Source organism: Camelus bactrianus, chromosome 3, assembly GCF_048773025.1.
Source record: "Camelus bactrianus isolate YW-2024 breed Bactrian camel chromosome 3, ASM4877302v1, whole genome shotgun sequence".
Lineage (NCBI taxonomy): Eukaryota > Metazoa > Chordata > Mammalia > Artiodactyla > Camelidae > Camelus > Camelus bactrianus.
In genome coordinates this window covers 2,602,665-2,630,530 of record NC_133541.1, presented here as the reverse complement: position 1 = coordinate 2,630,530, position 27,866 = coordinate 2,602,665, and the positions used below count along the sequence as shown (strand labels likewise).

The 27,866-nt window shown below is 59.4% G+C and overlaps 1 long non-coding RNA gene across 7 annotated transcripts in view; it reads right to left on the bottom strand.

The window, feature by feature from the left end:
- LOC105081218 (uncharacterized) overlaps window positions 1-27,866 on the bottom strand; it is a 45,402-nt gene that overhangs the window by 8,931 nt on the left and 8,605 nt on the right. For 6 of the 7 annotated variants that reach the window (XR_012503504.1, XR_012503509.1, XR_012503506.1 and 3 more), the window contains one exon: window positions 25,347-27,782. This is a non-coding gene — a long non-coding RNA (uncharacterized LOC105081218). Of the gene's footprint in view, window positions 1-14,477; window positions 25,155-25,346; window positions 27,783-27,866 lie in introns of those variants that run through there. The other variant, XR_012503507.1, reaches the window with a different exon arrangement.

Genomic DNA, 27,866 nt, shown 5'->3' with positions numbered 1-27,866 from the left:
GGACTTCCGTCGGGGCTGGGAGCTCCCCGCCCCTCTCTCCTCACTCGCCGGGCTTGCCGCCCTCTGTCCTGGCCTCCCAGAGCCCCGCGGCCCCGAGCCCTCCATGCAGCTTCCTTATTTCCCTCCCTTCGTTTCTCTCATTCACTTTGGACGTTTCCTCCTGGCCTGTTTTCCAGTTCAGAATTCTCTTTTCAGCTACATTTAAATTCTTGTTAAACCCATTCATGCAGCTTTTAAATCTTGCTTATTAACCGTTCTTTTTAGTTTTTGAATTTCCTTTTTGGAATTTTTAACTCTCTGCTGAAATTCCTAAATAGTCTTTGGTCTTTTTATCCTGAACAAGGCCGCGAAGGTCATTCTGAGAAACGCCCGTGGGAAGCCCTGCGCCTGGAGCGCTCGTGCTGATGCTCCACGGCCTGTCGCTTCTCCCGCTCACACGTGCTGCCGCCTCTTCGTGCGGCCCTGGTCGCTTCTTCATTTTCTGCCTGACGTACTGTTTGCAATGATCTGGGAGGAAAACTTGAGACCAGGACGACGTCGTGCTCCTCCAGAGAAAATGTGAGCATGAAGGTCCAGCAGCTGGCATCTGACGTGATTCGGCTTTGTCCCCACTCACGGCATCACCAGGAGCGACGTCGCGGGTGTGGAGGCTCAGGGCTGCAGGCGGCTCTTCCCGACACTTCACCGCGGCACGCCGACCGCTGCGGGCCCGCAGATGTCAGGTCAGTAGCAAGGCCCCGGGTTGTTACGCACTGGCGTGAGAAGGCATGTTTGGGCCCCCAGCCTGGGGACTGTTTAGGTGCATCTGGCGCCTGGCGTGCTGGCGTCACATGTGACTGGCCCACTCTCCATGGTGGGGTAGCCGGGTTTGGGGGTATCCATACACTAGAGCCCCAGGCATAAGTGAGGAAAGCTGGGGGTGGGGTGGACCTTGCCCTAAGAAAGGAGCCAACCTTGTGGCCAACCCGCCCTCCAGACAGGAAGAGAACGCTTCTCTGGAGGAGGTGGGGGCCAGCCCCTTTTGAGCCCACTTGGCTCCACAGTATTTGACACAGTGTGTGACCCCGTGTGCCACCAGCCTAATTAAAGACCCTCAGCCCTTGCCTGGGCGAACTCTCCAGGCTTCGTGAACCCTTTGGGGGCTGGCAGGTCCCCCTTGCCAGCCCAGGCTGGTGAGCACTGGGCGGAGGGCCCACCAACAGGGCAAGCCGAGCTTTCCTCACCCGTAAAACCGTCAGAGCCGTCCAGCCTCTGAAGCGTCCCCTCGTGCCGATGAAGAACTGTCCCTGAGTTGGCACCTGCGTGGCCCTCACAGGGTTTGTGCCATCAGCTGGGACGTCCCGTGAAGGGTCTCCTGAGACACGGTCACCCCCCTTGACTACAGTGGCAGACTGTCGTTCGTAAAACTTCCTCTGCTTCAAAGGCCCCAAATGTTTACACACTCTAATTCCTTGTTCTTTCTTCTGATCTTTTTTAGAGATAATCCGAAGAGCCCACTAGGTTTATAGAGAAAGATGCCCACTGGAGAAGTACAGAGAATACAACACAGAGAACCTGTAGGCCGTCTCAGTGACCGACCGCGATCACGCAACGAAACGCAGGCAGTGGATCACCCCCCGACCACACTTAGTGCCGGTTAAACTTCACAGACGTCTTAAATGCTTCGTAAACAGTTTATGTAGCACTTTTCCCATGGTTTTGTATATATATATTGATTAAATGAGTGCAAGTGACCGAGAAAATGGGCAGATAATTTAGAAAATGATTTGCTACCGTATCAGTTCTTGCTAAAAGGCAATGTTTCTCCTCCTTTCTTTTGAGACGGTCCTGACTTTGCTCGGCCCACCGTGCGCTGTGCAGTCACACAGAGCTCTCAGCTGCCCGAGGAGTCAAGGACGCCCCAGCACTGGGGAGAGGGGGGTTCTGCCCTGTCCTCCGCCCAGCCTGCAGTCCCTGCCCCCCAGACAGCTTCACGAAGAAGCCACGTGGCCAGAACTGATTCCTCACTGTCCCCGGAGAGGCCTAGGACTGTGGCCCACCAGCCCCACACCCTATTCTGCTGGGCACCGAGGAGGTGGGGTCTCAGGCATGTGCTCGGCCGCCCCCCCTTCCCGCTCCGCCTCACTCCTGTCTTCCCAGCTCCTCCCCCCAGGCCCCACCCTGGCGACTCTTCAGTCCATCCCAACCCCAACTCGCCACCCCTATGGCTGCTTCACCGTTCAGCCTCCTCCCCTGCCCCTGCCTGGAAGGCCCACTGGGGCATTTGAGGTTCCAGGGCAGCTGTGCCAGGACGCCTGTGTAGGACGGTGCCCACGTGGCTGGGGCCAGGACAGCTGTGCAGGATGGTGGCCAGGGCAGGGGCCTGGGACACCCAGTCACAGCGACCTGAGGCTGCAGGGTCGTGTTCACACCGGCTTCAAGGGTCAGCCCTACCCGTGTGGGGGGATTTCGGGGCCTGAATATGGGGCGGGGATATTACAGGTGCCCCCGCGAGGAGGATGCAGATCGTAGCTGTGGTTCCGTTTTGTGGAGTTTGAGCTCAGGCAGACTGCCTTCGGTGATGGCGTTGCAGGAGCTCTGCCCCCGCAGGTGGTGTTTCCCGGGGCGAGGTAGACATCTGTGTCTGCCTCTGTGTGACTGCAGGCCTGGGCTCTGTGAGTAGCTGCGCATCCACACGACACGAGATTGGAACACACAGCCTGGTAAACGTCATCACGGTGCCTGGAAGTCGAGGGCCGGGGTGCCGAGGCAGGAACACGTGGGCCTTTGGGCAGCATGAGGAGGGTTCATTCGAGCCGGGGAGACTGGACCCCAGGCTGTGAGCTCAGCCACCCTCTAGGCAAATGGCCTTTGGGGAGGCCACGTTGGGAGGCCCTGAGACCACCCAGAGGGAGCGAGGGGCTGGCCAGCCGCCAGCTGCCCCACATCCTGACACCCCATCTTGCAGCTCAGCCAACACCCGGCCCCACCCAAGACCCTTCCAGGGAAACCCAGAAACTCCTGGAATTCCAGACCCAAAACCCACAAGCACCAAGACAGGCTGTTAAAGCCCCGGGTCTAACACGGCTGACACGGCTGAGTGAAACCCAAGTGCATTCATGGTGTCTTCTGTTGTGAGAAGCGTCATGAGCCTGCTCTGGGTCCAGGCGGGGCCCAGCGAGGCCGTCCCTACAGCTCAGAGGGGGAAGAAGGCCTCCCACACCTGTCAGGTAGGTGTCGGCGGTGACGGAAATGAGCAGCCTGGGGAGCCACAGAAGCTGCCCCGTGGACCCCCCGCTCGCAGTGGGGGCGCCTCGCTCAGCCGTCTCACCTGAGATCAGTGCGCTCGGGAAGCAGCCCAGGTGCCCCGGCTGAGCCAGGACCCCGAGGGGCAGGCGGCAGGCACAGCCCGAGCTCACATCGAGGACAGGGACAGGGACAGGGACGGAAGTGAGACCGCAGTGGGTCACGGGGAAGCGGGGCTCCTGAGCCCAGAGCAGAGGGTCAGAGGAGACCCGGGGACGGGCCTGGCCAGCGGGCGTTGGGGGTGGGGAGGCGGGCCGCAGCTTCCTGAATTTGAATTTGGCGTGTGGTTCTGAGGACCCCAGAGTGCTGCCCACACGCCCGTGTGTCACTGCAGGTGAGGGCCCCAGGCTAAGTGGGCACAGGACCATGGGGCTCACCCTGCCTGGGGGGGCCGCTGGCTGTCCTGAGTGGTCACCTTCCTGAGGCTGGCAGGCTCCCCACAGAAGGAGGGTCTGAGTGTCCGGGGGTGGCCACAGCAAGTCGCCACACCTGCTGTCTCCGAACAACAGAAACATGTCACCCCCCAGATCTGGAGGCCGAAGTCCGACGTGGCGGTCCCCTCCCTCCAGAGGCCTGGGAAAGACACTCCTGCCTCTTCCTGCTGGTGGCCCGTCGCTCCAGTCCCGGCCTCCATCTTCACGTGCCCCCGCCCCCCACCCAGTGCGTCTCTAATCCCCTCTGTCTCTCTCCCAGGGACACCGGGGACGCCTGTAGGCCAACCCCTTCATCCAGGATAATCTCCTCAACCAGGATCTTTAACTTGATCACATCTGCTGAACCATATTTCTCCTTCTGGAAGGTCACATTCACAGGTGCAGGGGACCAGGATCTGCCCCAAAGCCACGGGGAGGACACCGGATTGTCTGATGGGAGGCTGGAGAGCAATGTTCGGGAAGTGGGCACCAAGGGGAGGCAGACAAGGTGCAGGCCTGGGAGCAGCCTGGACGGGCGTCCTGCACGGGCCACCGGACCCGGGGAGCCACCCGTGACCTGACCGCCCTCCCTGGAACGGACTCTGCTCCACACTGGACTCTCAGCGTGTGTGGTGGGCTGAGGGGCCTGATGCCTGGAACCTTCATGATGGGAGGCCCAGGTGGGGCTCCCTGGCCACATACAGGCAGAGCCCAGTCCTCAGACGACACCACAGGTCACAGGCTAGGGCTGTGGGGTGGGTGGCACAGCTCCCCTCAGTGGAGGGAGCAAAAGCCTGGGGCGTAGAGATGCAGGGTGCTGGCTGCGGGCCCAGCCCGCAGCGGGCAAGCGGCTGGCGAAGGAGAGCGTTTGGGGAGCTGACCTGCCACCACCAGGTCTTTTCTCTGGGGAGGAAGGAAAGGGTCTGTGATAGAGCCCAGGTGTCCAGCAACGTGCATCCCTCCTTGATCCCTGTAAGAGAGTCCTGGACTCTGAGCTGGGACACTGCTTCCAGGAGAGGTTTATTTCCCAGCTTCCCTGCAACTGCATGGCTGTGTGGCGGGGCCACGGCTCATGAGTGGAGGGCAGGCTGTGTGCCCCCAGCCAGTGGCGGGGGGACACCCTTCCTTCCCATGGGCTGGCTCCGGAGGGACATGAGGGCTGGAGTAGAAGCCCAAGTGGACCCGCAGAGTGGGGACAGCAGAGACACAGAACAAAGGGGGTGCGTCCCTGCCCAACCACCAGCCACCGTGGTTTTGTTTTTACATCCCTGCTCCTTTCGGCTCCCTGGCCACTGAGGCTGAGGCAGACTCCCCACTGCAGGCTCGGCCCTCACCGCCCGTGGGAGACAAGACTTGTCAGCACTTTGAATTAAGGTTTTAAACGGAGATGCCGCCCACCAGCCTGCAGGCGCCACCCCCCACACGCTTTCCTCTGGTTTCCACGTCGTGTCCCACGTTTAGCCATCTGCGAGGAGCCCCTCAGGGCACAGCCAGGCAACCTCGGTCCAAAGGGCCGTGGTTAACTAGGCGACGGCGCTGGCCGGACGGGAGCCGTGACCAGGCGGCATGCCCGTCCGGGCGAGGCCCGCGGTTGGCCGTGGTGGGCAGGGGGTGATGGGCATTGGGTGGGCTTCATTTTGAAGGGCCACTGGTGTGTGGGCTGCTGTCTCTGAAGCAGTGTCCCGCTTGGGGTCAACAGGGGACCAGCTGGGGATGCTCTTCAGTCTGGGGCAGCTGCAAACCCAAGTCACAGCCAAGTCTGCGTGGGGGCACGGGGCTCGGGGAAGGAGAGGAATGCTTCCAAGTAAGGAGATTCAACTGCTGTTTTTCAGGAACTCTGGGTGATTTGCATTCTGAAGAAAATGAGGGTGTAGCTGCCAAAACTCCCAGAGGCCACCCTGGTCAGGGTGCTGCAGGGCTGAACCTCTGCCCTGTGCCCTCCATGCTCCCCATGGGGGCCGGAGGGGCCACGGGGTGGACTCACACTGTCCCACGGGTTGTGTGGAAGAAGGTGTTTGCCGGCCACAGCCTCATCAACCCGTCTGCCCTCGACACGTGGGGAGCATGTCCGAGCCAAGAGAAAACATTGATTCAGAGCTCAGCAAATAAGGCAATCAATTGAAACAGGTTTACTTTCACTGAGAGCCCTTTGAAAGCACAGAGATTTAAAGTGACGGTTGGTTGCGAAATGCTTGCTTAGGTGATAAGGGTGCATTTAAGTGGAACTGTATTTATAGCATTGTCATGTTTTCAAGAAAAGTTTTGCAATGTGTGACTGTCAAATAGTACGTAATTTCATGCATTCGGTGGCCAGGTCAGTATAACCAGAACTCAGACCAAAGCCGGCACACCCACAGCCCCACCGACCAGCCGTCGCCCAGCCCCATCAGAGACCCTGTCCCCACCCCGACACCACTGGGCGCTTTGCCCAGTTTTGGACTTGCTCTTGGCAGCAAACAGGACACAGGCTCCTGCCTGGCCTCCGACACGGAGCTCCTGAGCTGCGGCTGAGTTGGATGCGTTTGTGGTTTGTTTATCGTCCTCGCTCATTGGACTCTGCTGTGCTAACTGGCCCCCGTTTATCCATCCACTGCGTTACTAACAGACACTGGAACTGTGTCCAGGTTGGGGCTGTAAGCGTTCTGGTGAGCGTTCGTGCCCATTGTTGTGCCAGGTTTGTGCCTAGGAGCTGAGCCTGCATGCCACGGCGTGCTCCAACCACCAGCTCCAGTTGCTCCACACCAGTGCCTTCACTCAGTGTCTCTCTGTCTCCATTGTAGCCATCCTAGTGTGGAGCAGAAATTCTTGATTTTGCTGTAAGTGCAATGTCTCTGTGTGTTTTTTCTGGAGGCCCTATGTGTCCTGTTGGTCTGCTTTTCTTTCAAGGCTCCCACATTTTGCTACTTACTGTAACTTTAAAATTAGTCCCCTCTCCAGCAGTGATAATTCTCCAATTTTGTTCTTCTTCAAGACTATGGCTATTACTGACTGTTTGTATTTCAATGTATTTTTTAGAAATGTTTTCTCAATGTCCACGTATACACACAATCTGCTGAGATTTTATCTGGATTGTAGTGAATCCATAAATCATCTTGGAGAGAATTAACAGCTTTAAATATGATACATCCAATCCATGAACATGGTATATCTCCCTATTCTTTAAGCTTTAAATTTTTTTCTGAATAATGTTGTACAGATTTTTGTAAAAGATTGTGAGCATATTTGATTAGATTTTTTCTTGATTATCTGGGGGTTTTAGTGCAGCTCTAAACCCTTAAAAACTCTTTTCTAAGTATTATTGCTAATATATAGAAATACAACAGATCTTTAAATAACTCATAGACTTCATCTTTTACAACACTTTTAAGTTTACAGAAAAATTGAACAGAAAGCACAGAGAATTCTCATGCCCCACATCCTGCGGGTTTTTTATTATTAGCATCTTCCATTAACGTGGTACGTCTGTTACGCTTGAGGAGCCAATGCTAATACACTGGGATTAACTAAGTTCCACAGTTCACACTGCAGTCACTCTTGGTTTGTTTATTCTGTGGGTTTAGACAAGTGTCTAATGATCTGTACCCATTGCTACCATATCACACACAGTGGTTTCACTGCCCTGAAACGCCCTGTGCTCCCTCTTCATCCCCCCACCCCGGAGCCCCAGCAACCACTGCTCTTTTCACTGTCTCCACAGTCTTGCCTTCTCCAAACTGTCTTATCACTGGAATCACACAGCATGCAGCCTTTTCAGATCAGCTTTCTTCACCTAGCAACATGAATATAAGGTCCCTCCATGTCTTTTCATGGCTTGATAACACATTTCTTTTAAGCACTGAATAATATTCCGTTGTCTGGATGGATCACAGATCATTTATCTATTCACCTACAGGCAGGAGTTCTTCCTGGAGGCACATAGTTACTGATTTCTTTTGCCATTTGTTCTTTAATGTGTTGAAATCAGCCTGTGTTTCTTTAAAGAGAATCTCTAATTCAGACTCTTCAATTGTTAAAACCAGGTCCCGAGGAGGAGGATGTAGCTCAGTGGTAAAATGTGTGCTTAGCAGGCACGAGGTCCAGGGTCCAATCCCCACCACCTCCATTAAAATAAACAAATAAATAAATGAAATACCCTAATTCCCTCCCAAAAAACCCAAAATTTTTAATAAAATTTAAAAAACGCAGGTCCCCAGCCATGTCCCAGCGTAAAGCTTTAGTGTCCCTCATAACAATTATCAGTCACACACAGCTGGCACGTCTGCCTCATTCATTGCCTCCTATAAACTCATTCAGCAAATGTGGCCTCTCTTACTCCGAGCCGGGCACTATTCTCCATACAGACCGTGTCCCTGCCATCCCAGAATAAACATCTTGGTCGGCAAGAAAGACAGGAAGAAAGTGGCCCTGTGCCAGGTGGGTGTGCCAGGCGCAGCCGTCAGCTGATTAGAAGAGGCCCACCACACCGATCCTTTACGGAGGATGCTTTACGGAGTCCAAGGAACCAAAGGCTAATCTCACCCAGACATGCCCAGAACCATGTTTGGTCACATATCTGGCCACTCTGTGATCCAGTTAGGCTGACCCATAAAACTGACCATCACACTGAGTGGCATTGTCACAAGTAGTTCTGGCTTCTGTCTGGAGAAATGCTGTCGGGCGGGCAGGAGAAGAGGCTGGAGGTGCCTCCAGGGGCCACTGCGGAACCCTGCGGGGATGGACCCACCCCGAGCGTCCGAGGCCCCAGACGGCCCCAGGGCCAGCTTCCTCTGTTGCACGGTGCCTCCCCTCCAGCTCCAACCTGATGTGGGGCTTCCGGGGGGACTGATTTGGGGACCTCTACTTCCGGGCTCCTGTTGGCCCCTCCCTGCCCGGGCAGGGCCAGGCTTCTCCAGCATGGACCACCATCTGCCATCCCACCATCTCCCTCCCTGGTTTGGCAATGCTGAGTGTGTTGGTCAGAATCAGATGACCCACTTCCCGGGGCTGTCAGGAAGAACAGCCGTGAACGTGTCCTGGAAAAGCAGAGTTTGGGGAGTGCAGATGGCTCTGAGCCAGGTCCCTGTGGGGGTGGCCTGCTGGCAACATCAGGGGCTCTGACACTTCGCGGAGAAAGCTCAGACCCTGGAGCAGCCAGCTACGTAAGACCTGTGTTTTCTCTTCTTCAGAAACCAATACTCAACTTCACCGCCCGGTGGTTCTACTGTTGAAGGAAACACTGTTCCATTTTTACAGATCACAGTAAAGCACAGCTGATTCTCAACACGGGGAGCTCTGTCTACAGAGATGCCCAAACCCTGAGTTAGCGAGACCTGAGCCTCTGCTCCTGGTGGACCTGGGGCTGGCTTCCCGGGGGCCCCTGGTTACTTTTCCCTCAACCGATCAACACCTAGCCACGTGCTACGTGTGTGTCTGCTGAGGGACACCCTACTGAATGTGTGCTGTTGGTGCCACGACATGGAACCGTCAGCCAAAGCACAGAACTCAGGCCCAACGAAGGCACAGACCCTCCTCCCTCAGCTTCAGGCGCAAGGCAGCCCTTCCACACCGGGCTCGGGGGCATTTTAAGCAGCGAAATCACCCAAAAAGCACAAAAATGCAAAAAGGTGTGGCTCTTCCAGACCTCAAGAAGGCCACCACGTGTCAGAGTGGAGCTGAGACAAGAAGGCAGTGTCCCTGCTCAGACCTCGGCGGGGACCACATGTGGCAGGACCACACTGGCTCGTCCCCTGACGACCAGAGTCACAGACAGTCTTCAGCGAGTGAGTGGATTCAGAAGCACAGAACCAGGTCGACAAGGACCGGCTGCAGCAGCCTGGTCTTTATCCCTCTCTCCGGCTGGACCATCCTGCACCTGGGATGGGGGACAAAGGTGAGCAGTGGGCCACCGGGCAGGACCTGGAGCAGACACCTTCCAGGAGCCGTGTGGCAGGCAGAAGCGCGCCTGTGGGAGCCAGCCCAGCACCTCGTGTCCCGCTGGCATTATGTAGTTGCCACCTGACTGTGAACCCCAAGGGGCCTTTTGAAGATAAAAATCTCACTCTGGCGAGCATGGCCCTGCCAGCGAGAGACCGGGGATGTGGAGCCGGGCAGACAGTGTGTTACCAGCTGTCCCAAAGACAGGTGGTGACGGTGCCATGAGTCCACACACTGCCCCGCCTCACCCGGGTGGGCAGCAGAGTGGAGACACGTCCGGCCTGTGACTGCTGGGGAAAGCCGTGCCTGCAATCCACCTGCAGAGTGACACCGCCACTGCAGCAAAATCCAGAGGGAAACACAGGGAGGCCTGAACAGGGCTACGCTGGGGACACCTGCTGCGGCAGGGCTGTCCCGCCTGCTGAGGAGACCCCTTCCTTCCTGAAGGAAGGCGACAGGCCTTCTGAGGTCGGTTCCAGGCATGACTGCTTTCTGGAGAATCTTCATTCTTCCACCACATGTTTAACCTTAACTCGCTAGAGATTGTCTCAATATCTTATCTTTGCCATCTGTGTATTTTAGGGGAATTAAGGTCAAACTTGCCACTTTCTGTCCTCCTCTTGGGTGCTTCTTCGAAGGCTTAGACAGTCCAAGCCCCACTTTGATTTTATGATTCACCTTATGGGGAAAGTTGGCTCAAGGAGTGTTTCTGAAAGAAACAAAGCAGAAGACCAGGGGACCGGCTGGCCACAGCCACCGCTGGGCACAAGGCTGTGCCCCTTCACGCCGGCTCCAGCTGAGTTCCCAGCCCTTGTGAGGGCCTCTCCTGCGAGTCAGCCTCCCTCACCTGTGGGCAGGTGGCACTCCCCACCTGGCACTGCCTGCCGGGGCCCGGCAGGGCGATCTGCGTGGCGCCTTGCAGACGTGGCACTGTCTGTTGTGGCATTGCTGTTATTATTATGACCTTACACATGGTGACAGAAATTAACCAGTCCGTCTAAGAAAGAAATGGAAAATTTTATTTGAGCCAAACTGAGGATTATAAGCCAAGATGGCATCTCAGAAAGCAGAGACGCGTTCCCCCTGGTAGCAGTCAAAGCAGTTACACAGGTTTTTTGAGACGCAGGGCTGTGCGTTAAATGACGCGTTTCTGACGGTTCACACAAACCAGCGCTGAGCGCCATCGTGGCCCCTCACGGGGTCAGGACGCAGCGCTGCCTTCCAGGAGCCGCCTTGCTGACGCCGGGAGACTCGCTCTGCGGCTGAGCCGGCGCTTCTGCCGCGTGGCCCCGTCAGACGCAGACCCGCGCGGTGGGGAGGGGGGGCCGAAGGGCAGAGAAAAGTTTTCATGTTTAAATTTTTATCATCTTGCTATAAAACATGAATGTTATTTCACATAAAGTCCCACTTAAAATGCCAGTGAAAGTGCGGCACCCACTGGTGTATCGCATGCAGACGTGAAAGGCTGTAATCGAAAATGCTCACACGGTCAGGTGTACCAGAGTTTTCCAAACTGTAGCCTTTCAGAAAAATCAGTCTTGCCTCAGAAGTCACTTCTCCAGACCTTGATGAACAGAATTTCAATTTCCTATTCACCTTCTGGGGCAGTAGAACTGTCGACCTGAGCTTTGAGGGGTGGCCCGCGGGCAGGCTTTGAGCACAGAGGGGTCACCGCTCGGCCGCGCCTGGCTTGGCAGAGGCAGGGGGAGGAGCTGGGTCTGCTCTGGGCAGCCCACCTCCACTTCCCTGTTCCGTTGGAGCAGAAGTGGCCAAGGGAAGCCCCACCCCCAGGAAGCAGGGGCTTTCCAGAAAGCCGGAGGGCAGAGAACCGGCTGGGTCCTCAGACCTGCCCCCCTGGGCGTTGGGAACAAGACTGAGTCAGTGCCCCAGGGACAGAGTAGGTGTGATGACATTCCCTGTGACCCGTGACCTGTGACTTGTGACCCTGGACAAAGAACTGAAATGCTTAGACTCACTCCCAGGGGTCCCGCCTCCCAAGGAGGGAGGGAGGTGACAGCTGGAGTCTGAGCTCAGTGCTTCCCCTGCTCCAAGGGGCCTGGATGGATGGGAGAGTCGGGAGGGCGCCTGGGAGAAGGTGTCCACCTCTTGGCCAGGGCACTGGTCTCCATGGGGGGAGACCCAGCTCAATGCTCCGATGCGGCCGGGGTCACTCAGGGCAATCCTGGCCATTTGTCCGGCCCCCAGGTGGACAGCAGGGGCTGTGCGCTCCAGCCGTGGACGCAGGTGTCCTTGTGGACCTGTGTCCTGGACGCTGCGCTGGGACCTGCAGGTCAAGCCTGGTGCCTGAAGCAGGAGGGAAGAAGCCTCAGATAGATGCCTAGGACCCAGGGAAACCGTCCCGTCAGACAAGCCGGGAGCTGAAGAGCCCACAGACGGAGAGATTCGTGGCCCAGATTTTCCTCAGTGTTCACTGCTGGGGAGAAGCGTCCTCTGCTGGACGGAGGGGCCTCAGCCGTGGGCGCCACAGGCCAGTCTGTGCTGCCCCCTCAGGGGCCTGGCCGCTGCCTCAGCCCCCACCACCCGCAAGGCCCCTGCCTGCAGCTCAGCACGCGGCCTCCCCTCCTCTGCTCGGATCCGCCCTGTTCATCCAAAGCCCCCCTCACATGCAGCCCCACCCTGGCGCCCAGAGTCTCAGACGGGATTGTCCATCAGGCAGGGCAGGGGTCACTAGGGGCCCTTGGGTGTGGAGCCCTGGGGCACCGCCCTCCCAGCAGAGCAGGTGAAGGCGCACGCCCTCGCCCCGAGGGAAGGACTGAGGGGAGGGCCCTGCGCCCGGCCCGCACTGCACGGGCGCGCCCAGCCCTGGCCCTGCTCAGCGGCACGTGGCTCGAGCTGCTGGTGCCGAGCCAGCCGACCCTGTGAAGAACTTGCCGCTGCAGCACAGACGCTTGGCGTGGGGGGAGTGGCAGGATACCCCCTCCCCCTGCAGCCTCACAGAACCTCTGGAGCTGAAAGGACACACGCCAGGGGCCCGGGGCCCAGAGACCTTCCCCAACCGGACCCCGGCGCCCCTCAAGGAGAGCCTGGGCTTAAAACGGGCTTCCGCCCAGGAAGGAGCTACAAACGCAGCGATTCTGGGGACTTCGTCCAGAAATGACCTCATCTCCCCAGCAGAGAGCATCACACCACCTCCCAATCTGAGGGTCCCAGGGGCCAGAAACCTTCCCCCTGACAGCTCAGCGTGTTCCTGCAGGTGCCGAGGGCCCAGCTTCGACAGCTGGATGTGGCTTCACGGATGCGTGCTGGCCTGGGTGTCACAAAGCTGCTGCACCTGACGGCTTCCCAAGTGTCCCGGTGATGCGCCCCCAGGCCCCGGCCAGCCTGCACCCGCCCGCACCCGCTCTCACCTGGAAGCTGACCCGATGGCTCAAGGGCCCTCCCTCCAGTGGTCTCTGGAGGGGGTCAGCCACCGGCTGCCTGCCAGCACCTTGCTTGTCCCTAGTGGTCCCAGCCAAGGCCCACGACCCCTTCTGCGCAGGGCTGGGTGCTGTAGAAGTGAAGCTCTCGGCCACGCCGTCTCTGCCACATCAGCCCGACGCTGCAGGACCATGGCCACAGCCGATACGTGAACAACGGGCAGGGCTGCTTTCCGCCAAAACCTCGTTCTGGTAAAGCAGACACTCGGCCCGAGGGCACAGAGGCCTGTCCCTGCCTTGGCCCCCTCACACCTGTGAAATGTGACCTGAGAGCAAAGCTCCCGCACAGGGTCCTGGCTGTGCACGGCCACCAGCCCCTGAGCCCTCACAGACGTGGGGGCAGGGGCGAGGCTGCGGACCGGCCTCGGGGGGCTGCAGCGGGGTCTCGGGGTCCAGTGGGCGTCCAGCAGACCGGATGCAGGGCCCCGTCTGGGTGTCTGCGCTGGGTGTTGGCTTCCGTGGCCTGCAGGCATTGCCACGTTGGGGTTCTCCCAGTGCCTGTGGCTTTGTCCACGGGAGGAGGCTGTTTCCATAGAGCCCGCCCCCCAGGGGCCCGAGCCACCCCCACAGAGCGTCGAGCTTGGCCCCTGCAGTGGGGACCGCTCTGACTGAGGGGCCCTCCGCACAGCGGGGGCAGAGCAGGGCTGTGGCTTCTCTGAGTGCTTGGGTGGGTGTGAAAGGCGGCCCCGGGCTCAGAGGGCGGGCGAGGGCGGTGGGACGCTGGGAAGCCAGGGAGGTCTGCACAGCAACTTGGCAAGCAGGCGGCAGCCCCCAGACACGTGGAAGGAAGGCCCGGTGTACCCAGTGGCTCAGGGCTGAACCGTGTCTCCCAGCAGACCTGTCAGACTTCTGAAACCCAGGACCTCGGGACGTGACCTTGTTTGGAGACAGGTCTTCACAACGGTAATCGAGCTAAAATGAGGTCATTAGGGTGGCCTAACCCAACAGAGCTGGTATCCTTGTAAAAGGGGGCATTTGGATGCAGACAGGCACACCAAGGGGGACTCACGGGCCAAGGACACCGGCGACGGCCAGCACCTCCAGGAGCTGGAGAGGGGCCCGGAGTCTCAGGAGGAACACCTTCACTTAGGACCTCCTGCCTCCCGGTGCGTGGGCAGGCTCAGCCCGGGGTAGCCTTCTGGAAACCCACCTCCACCCGCATGTGCCACCTGGGGCCTGCGAGTCTGAGGGTCCTTCCATAGGCTGCGGTTTGAGAGGGCACCTCCACACAGCAGGTCCCCCGTGTGCAGACAGTGACCCCGGCCCTCTCGCCCGGCTATCTAGGGCAGTCGCCCGCCAGTAGCAGGTCAGAGTCAGACAAATATCCAGACAGAGCTTTACCTCTGAACCCAGGCCCCACAACGATCAACCCTTTTCAACTTATGAAAGCAACTTACGCTGACGCAATAGAATCGAAGAGGCAGAGAAGTATGAAGGAAAAGTCACGTTTTATGGCAAGGCCCAAAAAATTTAGACATTAAACAATGTCCTCTGCCCTTCGGCCTCCTCTCCCCACTGCTGCACGAGGCATGAGCCAGGCGTCCCCAACAGCAGAAACACCTGCTCATCCAGAAAGGGCAACGTTCTCCTGGCATCAGCAAGACAGCCCCTCAAAAGACAGCATTCCGTCTTGCTCTTGGAAGGGGCTACGATGACACAGATGTGGGTTGTGTAAACTGTCGGTAATAAAAACGTTGTTTAAAGCCCAGTCCTCCGTCTCAAAAAACCTGTGTAACTGTGCTTTGACCGCTAATGGGGGAACAGCTCTCCGAGCTTTCTGCTTTGGTGTTCCTCATTTATAATCCTCAGTTTGGCTTGAATAAAATTTTCATTTTTCTTCGATTGACGAGTTAATTTACCATTGACAGAAGCGACAGGGAGAAAGGTAAACCACGGCCCGGCCTTCCCAGACGTTTCCGTGTTCAGACTCTCGGGGCTGGGGGCACGCTGTCTGTGTCCTGTCATTTGCATAGAATATCTTCCTAAGATTTTTCAGTATCATAAATGGTGGGCAGAAGTGTAATTCTGAGGGTTGCATGTGTTCGCAGGACTTCGGGTCCCTTCCCTGCGTTGAGCTCCCACCCTTGCAGGCCAGGTGCTGGGCCAGCTCCCACACGTTCCCTCCCCTTGGCTTCCATCCCCGAGTCCATCCCCAAGTCCACCCCTCACTTCTGTCCCCCCTTCTGAGGACATCCTCACTCCTCCAGCCTCACTGCCTGTGGAGATTTCTCCCTTGGGGCAGCCTTCCTCGAGCCGCCCCCTCCCCAGGTCGCAGTCTGAGCTCGGAAGGTGCTTCCGTGTCCTGGAGTTGATGTGGGGGAGCCCGTGGGAAAGCAGGTTACACGCTGGAGCTTGGTCCAAGCGGCTGGGAAGACATGCAGGTGGGGGAGCCCGATGAGACGGCCACACCTATGCTAAGATCTGGAAGGAAAATGATGGCCCAGGCCCAGCCCCCTCCCCTCCGTGTGGATTCCTCACGGTCCTAAATCACCCAGACTTGACCGCATCCTTGCAGGACAGGACGGGACCCCCAGATAACTTCATTCCATTGAGAAAAGCACAGGCCAGGTCACCGATTCACGCAGCCTCGCGAACAGCAGGTTGACTCGCTGACCCGGCCGTCCCGCTGCAGCTCAGACCCCGCAGGTCCTGATGCGCAGCTCCCGCCTGCCTCCTGCTCCTGGAAAGCCCGGGCCAGCCCTGTGTTCCCCACAAGCAGAACCACAAACTGTCAACTGCGAGAAGAATGACAGGAAGGGCTGGGGCGTCACCTGGAGCAGGTGGAATTCCGTGGACAACCGGAGCCTGGCACTGTTTGCAGAGGGAGGGGAGTGGGAGGTGGGGCCCAACACATCCTTTTGCAGGAAACACCTGAGAGCCTTTCTGGGAAGGAACCTCAGATCCCAGCGCTCAGCAAATATTAGCACAGCACGAAACACCCTCTGCGGCTCCGGAGGGGGACGCGGAGCCCAAAAGTGGACAAGGCTCTGCAAGAGTCAGGGGGGCAGCAGGGGTGGGGGGACCAGTCGTGGTGACCCTCCGTCCCTCCCAGCAGCAGTCGGTCGAGGGTTGGGACACACCCCCGGCCCAGCTGGAGACAGGCCCCCGGCCACGCTGGCCGGCTCCTGGGTGAGCTGGGCAGCCACACGGCTGGGGTCCCGAGACACCACTCCTCCGCCCCCTCCCTCAGTGTGTAATCGAAGCCATCAGATACTGTTCAAAAGGCAAGCAGAGGCAGCAGCACGCTTCCTGCGCACAGCGGGGCGGCCTGGCCGTCCAGACACAGACACGTAAAAGCAGCGCTCAGTCAAAAAAAGAAACGTGGGGCGGGGTTGGGGGTAGAGCTCGGGGTGGGGCGCCCGCGTAGCGCGCACGAGGTCCTGGGCTCAGTCCGGGTGCCCCCAAGACACTTTAGAACTAAGGACTCATTAGTCGGAGAACCCTTGCTCGAGGTTGGAGAACCCTTGTTTTAGCAGAAAAGGCAGTTTCCAAATTAATCTGTCCTAAAACTGAAGCCTCACACGCTACGTCCCGAAGAAAACTGCACCCATGGCGGCGCCGCGGCCTTGCGGTCAGAGGGCAGCGGTCACCCGGGGTCAGTCGCAGCCACGGCGGCCTGAGCCTCGCGGGCGTCTGACCGGGCGCTGGGTGCTGCCCTCAGGGTGAGCCTTGGATGGGCATGTGTTCAGCCTTGCAAACTACAGTTCAAATACACAAAGGCATCGGGGCGGGGGGACCAGTCTGGTCACTCCACAGAGGAAGGGCACCCAGCCTCGACCAAGGACACGCGGTGACCAGGCCCTGGCCCACCTCCTGCCCCTGCCCTGCCTCATGTGCGGCTCAGCCTGCAGAATGTCTGTTGGGCGCGTGGGCCCTGCCTCACTCACCTCCAGAATCTCCCATCCTTCCCCCTCCCCCGCGTGGCTAAGCTCAAAACACACCCCGACAGCTTCCAGATCGCCCACCTGATGTCTCTGCCCCCCCTGGGCCTCAGAGAGGCGGGAAAGTGCACAAGTGACACCCCCGACACTTCGGCGGAGAGAGGGGAGGAGTTGGGGGGGAGACCCCACGGGGAGCCCACTGGGACTGCAGGGTCTGCCTGGAGGGACGGAGCGCTCAGCTCCATCCGGCCCCTGGCTGACCGCCAGCTGCCAGTTCCACCCCGTGGGGCCAGGCCAGGCGTCGCTCTGGGGACCGGGCCGGGGCCCTGGAAGAGCCACAGGAAGCGCTCCCTCTGCTCTTTCTGCTCCGCTGCTTCCTGAAGACGGGCTGGCCCAGCAGCTTCTGCCCCGCAAAGCGGCACCGTCGCCTCCTAGGAGCTGTGCGTGGGTCCCGGATCAGAACGTCAGGACAGCCAAGAACAGTCACACGGCGGCCGGCAAGGCCCCCTGTCCTAAGGCCTGAGACAGCAAGGCCCCGCCCTCGAACCAGCCGCAGCCCACCTGGGCCTCAGCCCGGCGCGCCTCAGTTCCGCTGGCTTGGCCCTGGTGGCCTGCGGGCGCCTGTGACCGACGACCTCCAGCAGTCTCCCCGTCGGGTGGGGCTGGGGAGCTGAGGGCATCTGTACCCCTCCCCGTGTCAGGTGAAGAGTGGTGACCAGAGCGGCCCCTTTGGCTGTGTCTGGGGCCCTCCAGGCCCCCCAGGGAGCATCACTGGTTGTGGTTTCCCCTCTGGTGTCGGGGAGCCCCTCCCCCTGCCTTCCAGGCACCATCCAAACAGCTCAGGTGTCAAAGGCCAAAAAAAAGAGACAGAGAGAGAACTGACTACGACAACAATTCCGGCAAAGTAGGCACAAAGGAGGTCTTCCCAAAACCAGGCTCCTGGCTCTGAGTCTGTGGGGTCTGAAGAGGGCTGGCTCACGCCAGCACCCACTCCCCAGAAGCGCACGCAGGTCAGCGCTCCTCGGGAAGGGGAGGGAAAGGAGGCCGTGAGGCCCCACAGCTGCTGGCACCTCTGGGGAATCCACAGGACGGGGCTCACCCACTGGACCAGAGTCGGGCGCCCTCTGCCCCGTCCCCCAGCTGCTGACCCGGTTACAGCGCTTCCTCTCCGGGTCCATCTGCGAGTCCATCGCCGCATCCGTGGCAGGGGCGGGACCCTGCCTGTTCAAAGCCTGTCAGGAGGGGAACAGAGGGTTGCTGTTGGGCTGAGTTTCCAGGGCTGAGCTGGCTTCACACGCTGAGCGATCTTGCCCCATAGACTGAGGCCGCCTGGCCAGCGTCCAGCGGGGGACAGAGGGATCTGTGTGTCGTGCTGGGTCAACATCACAGCACAGCCACGGCGGGAAAGTGGGCCGGCTGTTCCTGAAACTCTGGCTGGTGTCAATGGGGTTTCTTTTTTTCTCCCAAGTCGCCAAAATGTCGGTCCGTGCAGAAAGCTCGCTGCCTGCCAGGGCCACTGCAATTCGATTCAAAATAAAAATCCTGTAGAACTGAAGCTGGGGTAAACGCTTTTTCTTACTCTCCTTCAACAAAGCTGAATGGAATAATTGAGATCAAATCCTCCCCTTCAAAAGCACAGTGGGCTGAGAGCCGTCTGTGCCAAGTGTCGGCCTGAGATAATCCCCCAGCTGTCACTCCAAGCCCCGTGAAAGGCCGTCACCCACAGAGGCGCTGACGCCACCAGAAGCACTCAGGACAAACGACATGTGAGTTCTCTTTAATTTTATTCTGAAAGTGAAAGGGCTTGGCCGCTGAGCTGCGTTGAAAAGTAGACTCATGTAAATGCTGTTAGCCGTCAGTTCCTTGTTAGGACGACACTCTTCCTCTCAAACGTAAAAATAAAATCCAAAAACTAAGATTCAAACTAAACGTATCAAAAGCCACGGATTCATCATCCAATTTAAGCTCAATACATGCAATTTACATTCATAACTCGGCACCTGTAGGGGCTCTCAGCACCGCACCCCCTCCTCTGGCTGCGGAGCCAGTCTGCCTGCTTTTCTACACAGCACTCAGCTGCCACCGTGGGACCCCGTGGTCCCCCCGCCGTGCTGGTCCCCCACCACTGCCTTTGTCCCCACACAGCCACGCTAGGTTCATTCACCGTTGCTTCAACTTTCCAAACCATGTTTCATCGCTGTCAGTGTCTACTTGCCAAAATCTGCTCCACGTCTCAGAAAGACCCCGAGGCTCCACGCAAAGGGCTGCCTCAGCTTCCCCCTCACGCTCCACGCCCTCTTCTTTGGTCTCCGTTGCTCCCATGCTCCTGAGGCTCTCACGCGACCTCCAGGACCTGGGGCTGCGCCTAGCCTGGGGCTGTCAGTCCGCCTGCTCCACCCACAACTCTGCTGTCTTCACCTACCACTTCCCTCCTTGACGGACACCCAGCTTCTCACAACTCCAAAACACACATCCTCCTCCTCTGTGGGGTTTCTCCGGGGTGTGCTCCAAGGAGCGAGCTCCTGGGTCACAGGCGTGTGCATCTTCACTTCTGGTGTCTGCACACGGGTTCCCCGATGGGCTGCGCTCAGCCCGCGCTCCACAGCGGGCTGGCCTCCAGCTCCGGCCTCGGCGGGCCCTCGGGCTGGGGCGCAGGGGCGCGTGTCCTGGGTACCAGCAGGCGCGAGCGTCTCTCTGACCCTGCCCGCCCCACGAGCGTCCCCGTCTGGGAACTGCCTGTGTGCGCATTCCCCGCAGTGCGGGTCCCTCTGCTTTCTCAGAGCCAAATAGAAGTCCTTATGTTATCAGAGGCGGCTGGTTCTTCTAACCGCATTCACCGTAACCATCTTTTTGCCCAGTTGCGGCTTTTATTTTCAGCTGGTTTAAGGTGAGGCTTTTCCAACGTAGTTTAAATGTCTCTCTTTGGCTTGTGCTTTTGCTGAACTTAGTAAGGAATTCTCCTCTACCACAAAGTCGTTAAGATAATCTCCAGAGAAAGACACACACGACAACACTTACATGTAGAAGCTAAAAAAAGCAACACAAACAAACCCATCTACGAAACAGAGGCAGGCTCCCACACACAGAACACGAACTTGCGGTCCCCAGAGGGGGAGGTCGGGGACGGGTGAAGGAGGAGCCCGAGGTGAACAGACACACACTGAGCGACGGCCCGGCCTGCCGCACAGCGAGGGAACGGCCTTCGGGGTCTTGCAATGGCCCAGAGTAAGGAGGGGTGTGACAGAGCACACGTGTGTGTAACTGAGCACGTTGCCGGCACACAGCACTGCAAGCCAGCTGTACTTCAGCAAAACATTGTTCATACGTTAAATAAAATAAGACTGTCAAAAAAGGCAGTCTCCAGTTTTCACCTTTCAGGTTACACTTTCCACGTTTAGCCACGTATTCACTTGTGTCTTTTAAAACTGTGGTAAAATAAACGTCATGTAAGATCTGCCGTTTTAACGCTAAGTGTACAACCCAGCGGCATCCAGCCCACTCTCCCCCTGCGCCGCCTCACAGGCTCTCTCCTCGCCCCACCAGACTCGTTCCTCCAAGAGACTGTGACTGTGCCGGACCGTCCCCCGAGAGCCCTGGGACCAGATAATCGCACACCCCTGTCCTCGGGGGGCTGGCCCTCAGGACACCCGCACATCCTCAGTGACCAGTGACAGGCAGCACCCGGGAGCCAGGAGGGCTGTGCTCTGCCCCTCCGACCTGCCAGGTGACGAGCGAGGCCGTGCGCCGCCACACGGGTTGGCTCTGACTCTGACAGGACGCAGCTCGCCTGGAGGAGCTTCCGCTGAGAAAGGGCGCCCGGCGGCAAAAGCGAGGTGAGGGCGCCTGCGGGCAGGTTTCTGTTTTTCTGGAGCAGAGATGAGACGCGGCTAGTGAGGGGCCCCGGGTGGGCAGTGAGGCCACCATGCAAGTGGTCAGGGGCCGGTCTACACGAGGAGGATGAGTGCCGGCTGGCCTGGAGGTGTGGATGGTGTCCTGGCGCTGGGAGGGGTGGCTTCGAGGACAGCCCCGCCCTGGGGTCCCAGGAGACGGGGGCCTCCGTGGATACCCCAGCAGCCTCTTCACATGCGGCTGGTGGGGCCACTGGGTGGCCACAGCTCCCCGGGGTTTGCCAACAGGGACAGTCTCCTTGGGATAGGCGTCTGTGGCACGTCTGGCCAGTGGAGGCAGAGTGTCCACCTGTGGTGAGGCCACCCAGCTCAGAACACGCCCCAAATGAACGAGCAGTGTTGGGGACACCTCTGGACCGACTTGTGGCGCCAGGGAAGAGCCCTCTGGCCAGGCCAGCTGGGGATGGCTGGGGACCCCTGACTGAGCCGAGGCTGGACGCGCTCGCCGCCCTGTGCTGCACCTCTCCCACCAGCCCAGGCCCCCGGCCATGTCCAGCCTGTCCCAAGTCATGTCACTCCAGTGAGTTCCGTCAGACCGTGGAGACAAAGCCATCAGGGAGACGTCCCCAGAGCCAGTGGCTGAGGCAGGCAGGCCCCTGTGGGGCCTGGAGAGGCCCATCCCAGGAGGAGGAACCATCCAGGGTCTCCCGGGGCCCCCGTAGCTCACCCCGCAGAGTCCGCATGGCGGCACGCGAGCAGAGCAGCCAAGGATTCAGGGAGCAGGTGGCCATTCCGGGCTGCGGACTGGAAAACAGGTCATGAGGCCTGAAGCCTGCTCAACTGTCAGCGTTTCCTTTAAGAAAAAGGTGTAAAACCACATAGCAGATAAGGGAGGACTGAGCGTTTGTTTAGGATGGAAAAGAAACGGCAAACTTGCAAATGCTTTAGGTCCGCAGCAACAGCCCAGAGCACAGGAGGGGCCAAGGTCTGGCCCTGCGCCCCCAAACCTGGGACCCTCCCCACCGCCGGCCCGCAGCCTGGACCCGGGAGCACAGAGCCCAGCACGGCTGGGCCACTCCCTGGGGGAGCCCTGCCCTGTGACCTCTGGCCCCCCTCAGCCCCACGCCCCTCGGCCAGGGCCGCGTTTGGATTTTTCTCCTTGCCGTCACAGAGGTGGGGAGGTTGTGTGGCAGCCCACCGCCCAGAGCTGTGACCTCACCAGGGGAAGGGACAGCCCCACCCCCACCTCCTCCCTTCATCCCCGAGAACATTCCAGAAAGACCAGGGAAGCGGGGCCCCTGGAGCTGGAGGGTGGTTGCTCCTCAGAGCCCTGGGTGGGACGGCTGTCGTCTCTGTGGCTGGTGGGTGAGCGCTCCCTGCCCTCGTGCCGTCAGCCAGCCCCTCCTGTGGACGCCAAGGCGGCAGGCCTGCGTCTGGGGGACAGACACGGGCTGGAGGTCGGGGTCCCTGAGGCTGGCCCTGGGCTTGCCTGGCCCAGAGAGGAGGGACGAGGCCTTGTTTCCTGGAACCGAGGACTTTTGTTAGAGCCGTTCTCCCTGCAAGAACAGTGAACACGGAGGCACGGGCCCTGGGACGCTGCAGGCGTCTCTGAGGCTGGCAGGGGGGGTGAGGGAGGCACTCGGGGGCCTTTACTGCCCCCCACCGCCCATGCTCTGAGGCTCACCAGAGACCGCGGGGCCCCGAGTGCCATCACTTCTGTTCTCCCACCGTGATCCCCCTGAACTTGGCCCCCCAGTGAGTAACCCCTTGGCCCCAGCCAGCAGCCTTCAGGGTGACCCCTGCCCTGCCACGGTCTCCCCCACCCCTTCCCTCTGGGCTGCGTCCCCTCCACGCACACTGCCGACGGCTCTGCCTCCTTCCGCCCGCGCCCCTGAGCTGCGCTGACATCCAGGCGTCCCTTACGTGTCTGGTGGTCAGGAAACTAGTTGGCACTGAGGCTCTGAAAGGACCTCAGCCAAGGCAAGGCCCGGGGTCCCCAGCAGTGACAAACAACCGTTCAATGAGGTGACAACTGAGATCCGACCCCACGATGCCGTGGGGGGAGACGGCGGCGCCAACAGGCAAAGGGGAACCCGCAACACAGTCAGGTGCTGACACACGCACTGGTCTTATTTTCCACTGACTCTCCTGTTACACAAAACTTCCTTTACTACTGAGGTTTTTTAAAAAAGTCCTAAAGGATTAAGATAAAAAGATTAAGCTGGAGCCTACGCGCCAGCTGCATGCAGCGCGTGGGGCTGACGGCGCAGGAGCGGGAGCCACAGGCGTGGCACGGACGAGGGCCCGTGGTGGTCGGGTTTGCTGCAGATTTTACTGCGAGTTACGTCTTGAGGTGGAACGCGATTCTAAGGACAGACAGCACTGCAGGACGCACCTTCTGAAGAACGTCTGCTTCAGGCGGTCCCTGTGCATCTTCGTGCCTGGACTCGCGTGAGCTAGGGGAGGCGTGTTCAGCAGCCCTGTGGCCCCAAAGGCCCGAAACAGGCGAGGTGTCTGGTGCCGGGTTCCGCCTCCCCACCCAGCCACCTGCAGGGAGCCCTAGGCCGCAGGCGTCCCGACCGCCCCCTCCAAGCCCTGACCCCGAGACGTAACGGACTCCACAGCAGGACGAGTGAACGCCTGCTTTCCATCGTGGGGATTTAGATCCACTGGACACCTCCTTGGGTGCGGGGAGACCCATCGCATTTCCCGGTGTGTGTGCTACACACGGAACCCATTTTCACATCTCATGCTTGTTCAGTACAACCATGGCTGCAGAAATGACGGGGGACGAGGTTGCAAGGGCCACAGAGGGGCTCCTGCGTGGCTAACTGCTCAGAGGATCCGTCTCCTGTCACCGCCCCACCTGCAGGAATTGCCTGTGGATGCTTAGCAACGTGGGAGGCATGCCCGTAACCCCGGGCAGTGCTGTGCCCCTGGGATGCCCCACACCCCCGGGAAGACAGGCTGGATGCCAGGAATGAGGAAGTGACCCCAAACTGTTTTGTTGAAGACACTTCGTGAATCATAGTAACAGTTTAAAGCAACAAGCAGCGTTGTGGACACTTCATGAGTTCACCTCAAATATACTGTGTTGCCACATGCAGAATTCCCCGGGGTTTCTTTTTCACAAGGGGAAAAGTCAGTTTCCTTAGATCTTACTGCCCATCGACGTTGGATGCTGGAGGCGGCTCTGCGCGCCCCCGCCCCCCACCCCCGCTCACTTCCTCGGTGCTGGGACAAGTATGAGGCTGGACCGCTCGCTTGGTGGTTTCCTCTGCAAATCTCCTGACAATGATCAGAGAGGAAGCAGGGCCTGGAGGCAGCCACTCCCACGGACTCCAGTGAGCAGGGGGCGGAATTAGAATTCAGAATTTGAACCAGCCACCTCCAGCCCCTGTTGACTAACTTTTCTCCAAAGCACAGCGTCCCGGTGACATCCAGACGTGTGCGTCAACAGCTTCAAGTAAGAGCACACATCACAGTTAGAGACAGGAGCCGTCTGGGATTTAAAACAACAACAATAACAACAACAACAACAACTGCAGAACATCAGCCCAGCTCGCCCCCGAGAGGCTGCGGTGCGGATGGGCCACCGGTCATGAACCCTGAGCAGGTCCTGACCCAGGCTCAGGCCAGGCTTTAGACGCCATGAGACAGGGAAGGAAGCCCCCCGGCGGGCGCAGAGCGTGACAAGCAGCTGGACTCCGCGTGTCGGTGGGGAAGGTCGTTCATGCTTGTCGTGCCGATGCTGACGGTGGCCGTGTCTTAAGAGCTTTCTGCAAGCCCCGCTTTTGCTGAAGTTCGACACCAAGATGCTGCCTGCAGTAACCCTTGAGCCGGGCCATCGTATGAACCCCCTTCATAGAGAACCCAGGCTTGCGAGCGGAAACGAGCCGTCTGAAGGCCTGGCCCGGCCCGGCGGCCCGGCGGCCCGGCGGCCCGGCGGCCCGGCGGCCCCGGGGGGGCAGAGGCTCCTCTCCCAGCGCCCCGTCTGCACGCGGGCGCCGTCGCACACTGGGCTTACGTCGCTGTGCGCCCGCGCTCGGGGTGCACGTCCGGGGTGCGTGCGTGCTGAACGGCGACAAACCCGAACGTGGAGGTGAGGTCTGGGGGCCGCGCCATCAGGGCAGGACCCGCGTGGCCAGGTGTGAGTGTGAAGGAAGTCGCCTGTCCGAAGGGGCTGAGGCGCGCACGGTGGTCGGGACTCTGCTAAGTGCGCCGCATTGGCAGTGCTTTCTCCCCGGTCACCTTGTCGCCAGCTGAAATCACACCAGCTTTCCAAAAACCCCCACTTGTGGTCCCGGATCCAGCTCTCAAAGAACTGCGACTAACGCCCTAGCTTCCACAAAGCAGCCCACGCTTTGCGCTTCCCGGCTGCAGCAAAGAGAAGGCTGTCCTGAGATCTCAGAGCCGCGCCCTCGTCCGCCCGAGTTCCCGCCTGTCCGTGCACAGGGCACCGGCCTGGGAAGACGCGCCCCCCACCCCCACCCCACCCCCCCGAGACTGCGAGGGCTCTGGAGCCCTGGCCGCGCCTGGCGCCCTTCCACACACCTCGCCTGCACTCACCAGAGACGCACACACCCTCCAGGTGGGCCCAGCTGACCCCTGCTTCACAGGCGAGGACAGGGCGCCGCGGACCCCCCAGGGGCATCGCAGAGCCCCAGCTCCTGAGCCTCAGCCCCTCACGTCACAGAAGGCAGCTGCGTGATTAGGAAGGGCTAGGGGCTGGTGCTGGCTCGTCCCAGCCAGGGGGTCACCGCTGGTTACCAGTGGGTTTCCAGGACAACCCTTAATTCTGAGCCAGGGTGGGGGGAGGGGGACTGCCTGGACCACTGCCAGGCAGCAACCTCGCCCTCACCAAAGGGACTGGCATCGCGGACACATGGAAGTACTTCCTTTCCAGCTTGAAAAACACGAATGCAGAATAAGCAGATTCCCTGGGGCTATCTGTGCACGCTCTAAGTGGAGACCGTTGGAAAAACACGATGAAGTGGAAGATACGCTGCTTCAGGTCGGGCTGCGCAAGCCTCCCGGCCGCGAGGCCGGCGCGCCCAGTTCCGCCTCGTGGTCCTTCCTCAAGCACCGGGGCTGCTCTCCTCTACTGTTTCACCGGATACGCCCTCTTTATCGAGTCTTTAAGGTCAAGTGGCTTGTAAAAGACGTCTGACCCAACGCGAGTTCTCAGCCTTATCGACTTAAGGACTGAAATGTGCACAAGGGTCCTGTCGCAACCGGCGCCCCAAAGCCGGGGCGTCAGGTGGTTCCCTGCACCTGCTCCCGGAGACCAAGCACTTCCGTGCGGGGTATTGTCCCTGTTTGCTGAAGCAAGAACCACTCGTACCGAGTGAAGCCCTGGGCGGCCACCGCCGGGGCGTCCGTGCACAGAGGGGAGGGGCGTGAGGAGGGCAGGCGTGCGTGCAGCCGTGCGTGCGGGGCAGCTCTGCACGAGGTACGGGCTTGCGTGCGGGCACAGGCTGCGAGCAGCGGACTCAGGGCTGCCCGCAGCCCCACTGCCCAGCTCGCCCATCCGCGCTGCCCCTCAGCTCCGGGCTGAGTGAGGGCTGCGACGCTGCCCTCGAGCGTAAGAGTCCTCGCCGAAGACCCGGTGCCCAGCAATCACACCCCAGAGGGAGGCGAGGGGGCAGGGGGCTCACACCGACCCCACCCCCAGCCGACCCTGCTGGGCCTGGCTCTGGGCCTCACAAGACAGGCCTCCACTGGAGGGAGTGGTGTTCTCAGCGCCTCTCCCTGCTTTCCTCCTGGACCCCTTTCAGACCTTCTCAAATGCCCTCTCCTCCTCGGACACCTTCCTGACCTTCCAGCAGGAGTTACCGCTTCCTTCTTCCAGCTTCTGGGTCTTTCCAGCAGGTCCTTCCCCACACGCACCTGCTGGGCCCACCTGTGACAGTGCAGGGTCCTCCCCCAGCTGGAGGCAGAACCCCATCCCCACCCCGAGCACCCCGGCCCTGGCTGCACCGAGGCTCGTCAGATCACGAGTGTGCAGATTTATGCCACTACACCGTCTAGGAACGTTTGAGTTCTCCAAATGCGTCTCTTCTCTCTTTTTTTTCAGACAATGATATGATACAACCAAAATGTCCCCAGAGCTTAGAGCAAAGGTGACACTTTTGAGAAACGTCTCCTGGTGCCTTACAACGTTCTCAGGATTCGCAATGAATAAAGAAGTCCCGGGGCGTCAGAGCACTGAGGGCGGGGGGCTCTCCTGAAGGGACAGCAGGGGCTTCGGGGAGTGAAGCAGTGTGGGAAGGGGTGAGGGGGTCGGGCCAGGGGCCCTGTGGAAACTGGGGCGAGGACGGCTCGGGGCTGAGAGAGGAAGCAGGTGGCAGGGACGGCCAGAGGGACCTCAAAGGGCTCCGCAGTCTCAGTACACAGCGGCCAGTGCCGAAATCTAGTCTGACATCAAAGGATCAAAACCACATCTTCCCGAGCTTTGCTTTTTCAGTCCAAGCATCCCTAGCGGCCTGTTCTTTCATCAGGACTAAGTTCACTTGCAAGTTGCAGAAAGATCCAAAGTGGCAACAACTTGAAGCTAGAAGCTCACTTCTTCCCAGTCACGAAGTCCAGTGGCAGCCCCAGGTTTGGGGGCACCGTCCACGCTCCACGAGGTCTGGAACTCAGGCTCCGTCTCTCTGGTTGCTCTGGTAGCACGCCTTCCACTCCGAAAATTGTTCCATGGCCCAAGATGGATGCTGTAGCTCCAGCCATTACATTCACCTTCCAGCCATTAGGAAAGCACCCTCTCCTTAAGGGTGCTTCCCAGAAGTCCCACAAATCTTGTGCTTGTGTCCCATCTGGCTCCAAACTGAGTCACATGAGTACAGCTAACTGGCTGGTAGGCTGGGAAATGCCATCTTTATCCCGGGTGACAATACTTCCTTCTGAGATGTACATGTTCTGTCACTAACGAGGTGAGGAAGGATGTGGCCTGGCCTCTGTCCCCTCCTCACCGTCGATCTCCTCCTTCAGGAACATGCCTTTCCTCTGAAAAGTGAGATTTTTCTTTGCAAATTTGTTGAAAATAATTCAACACACTATTTCTCAAAGTCAACTGGAATGAGTTACTGC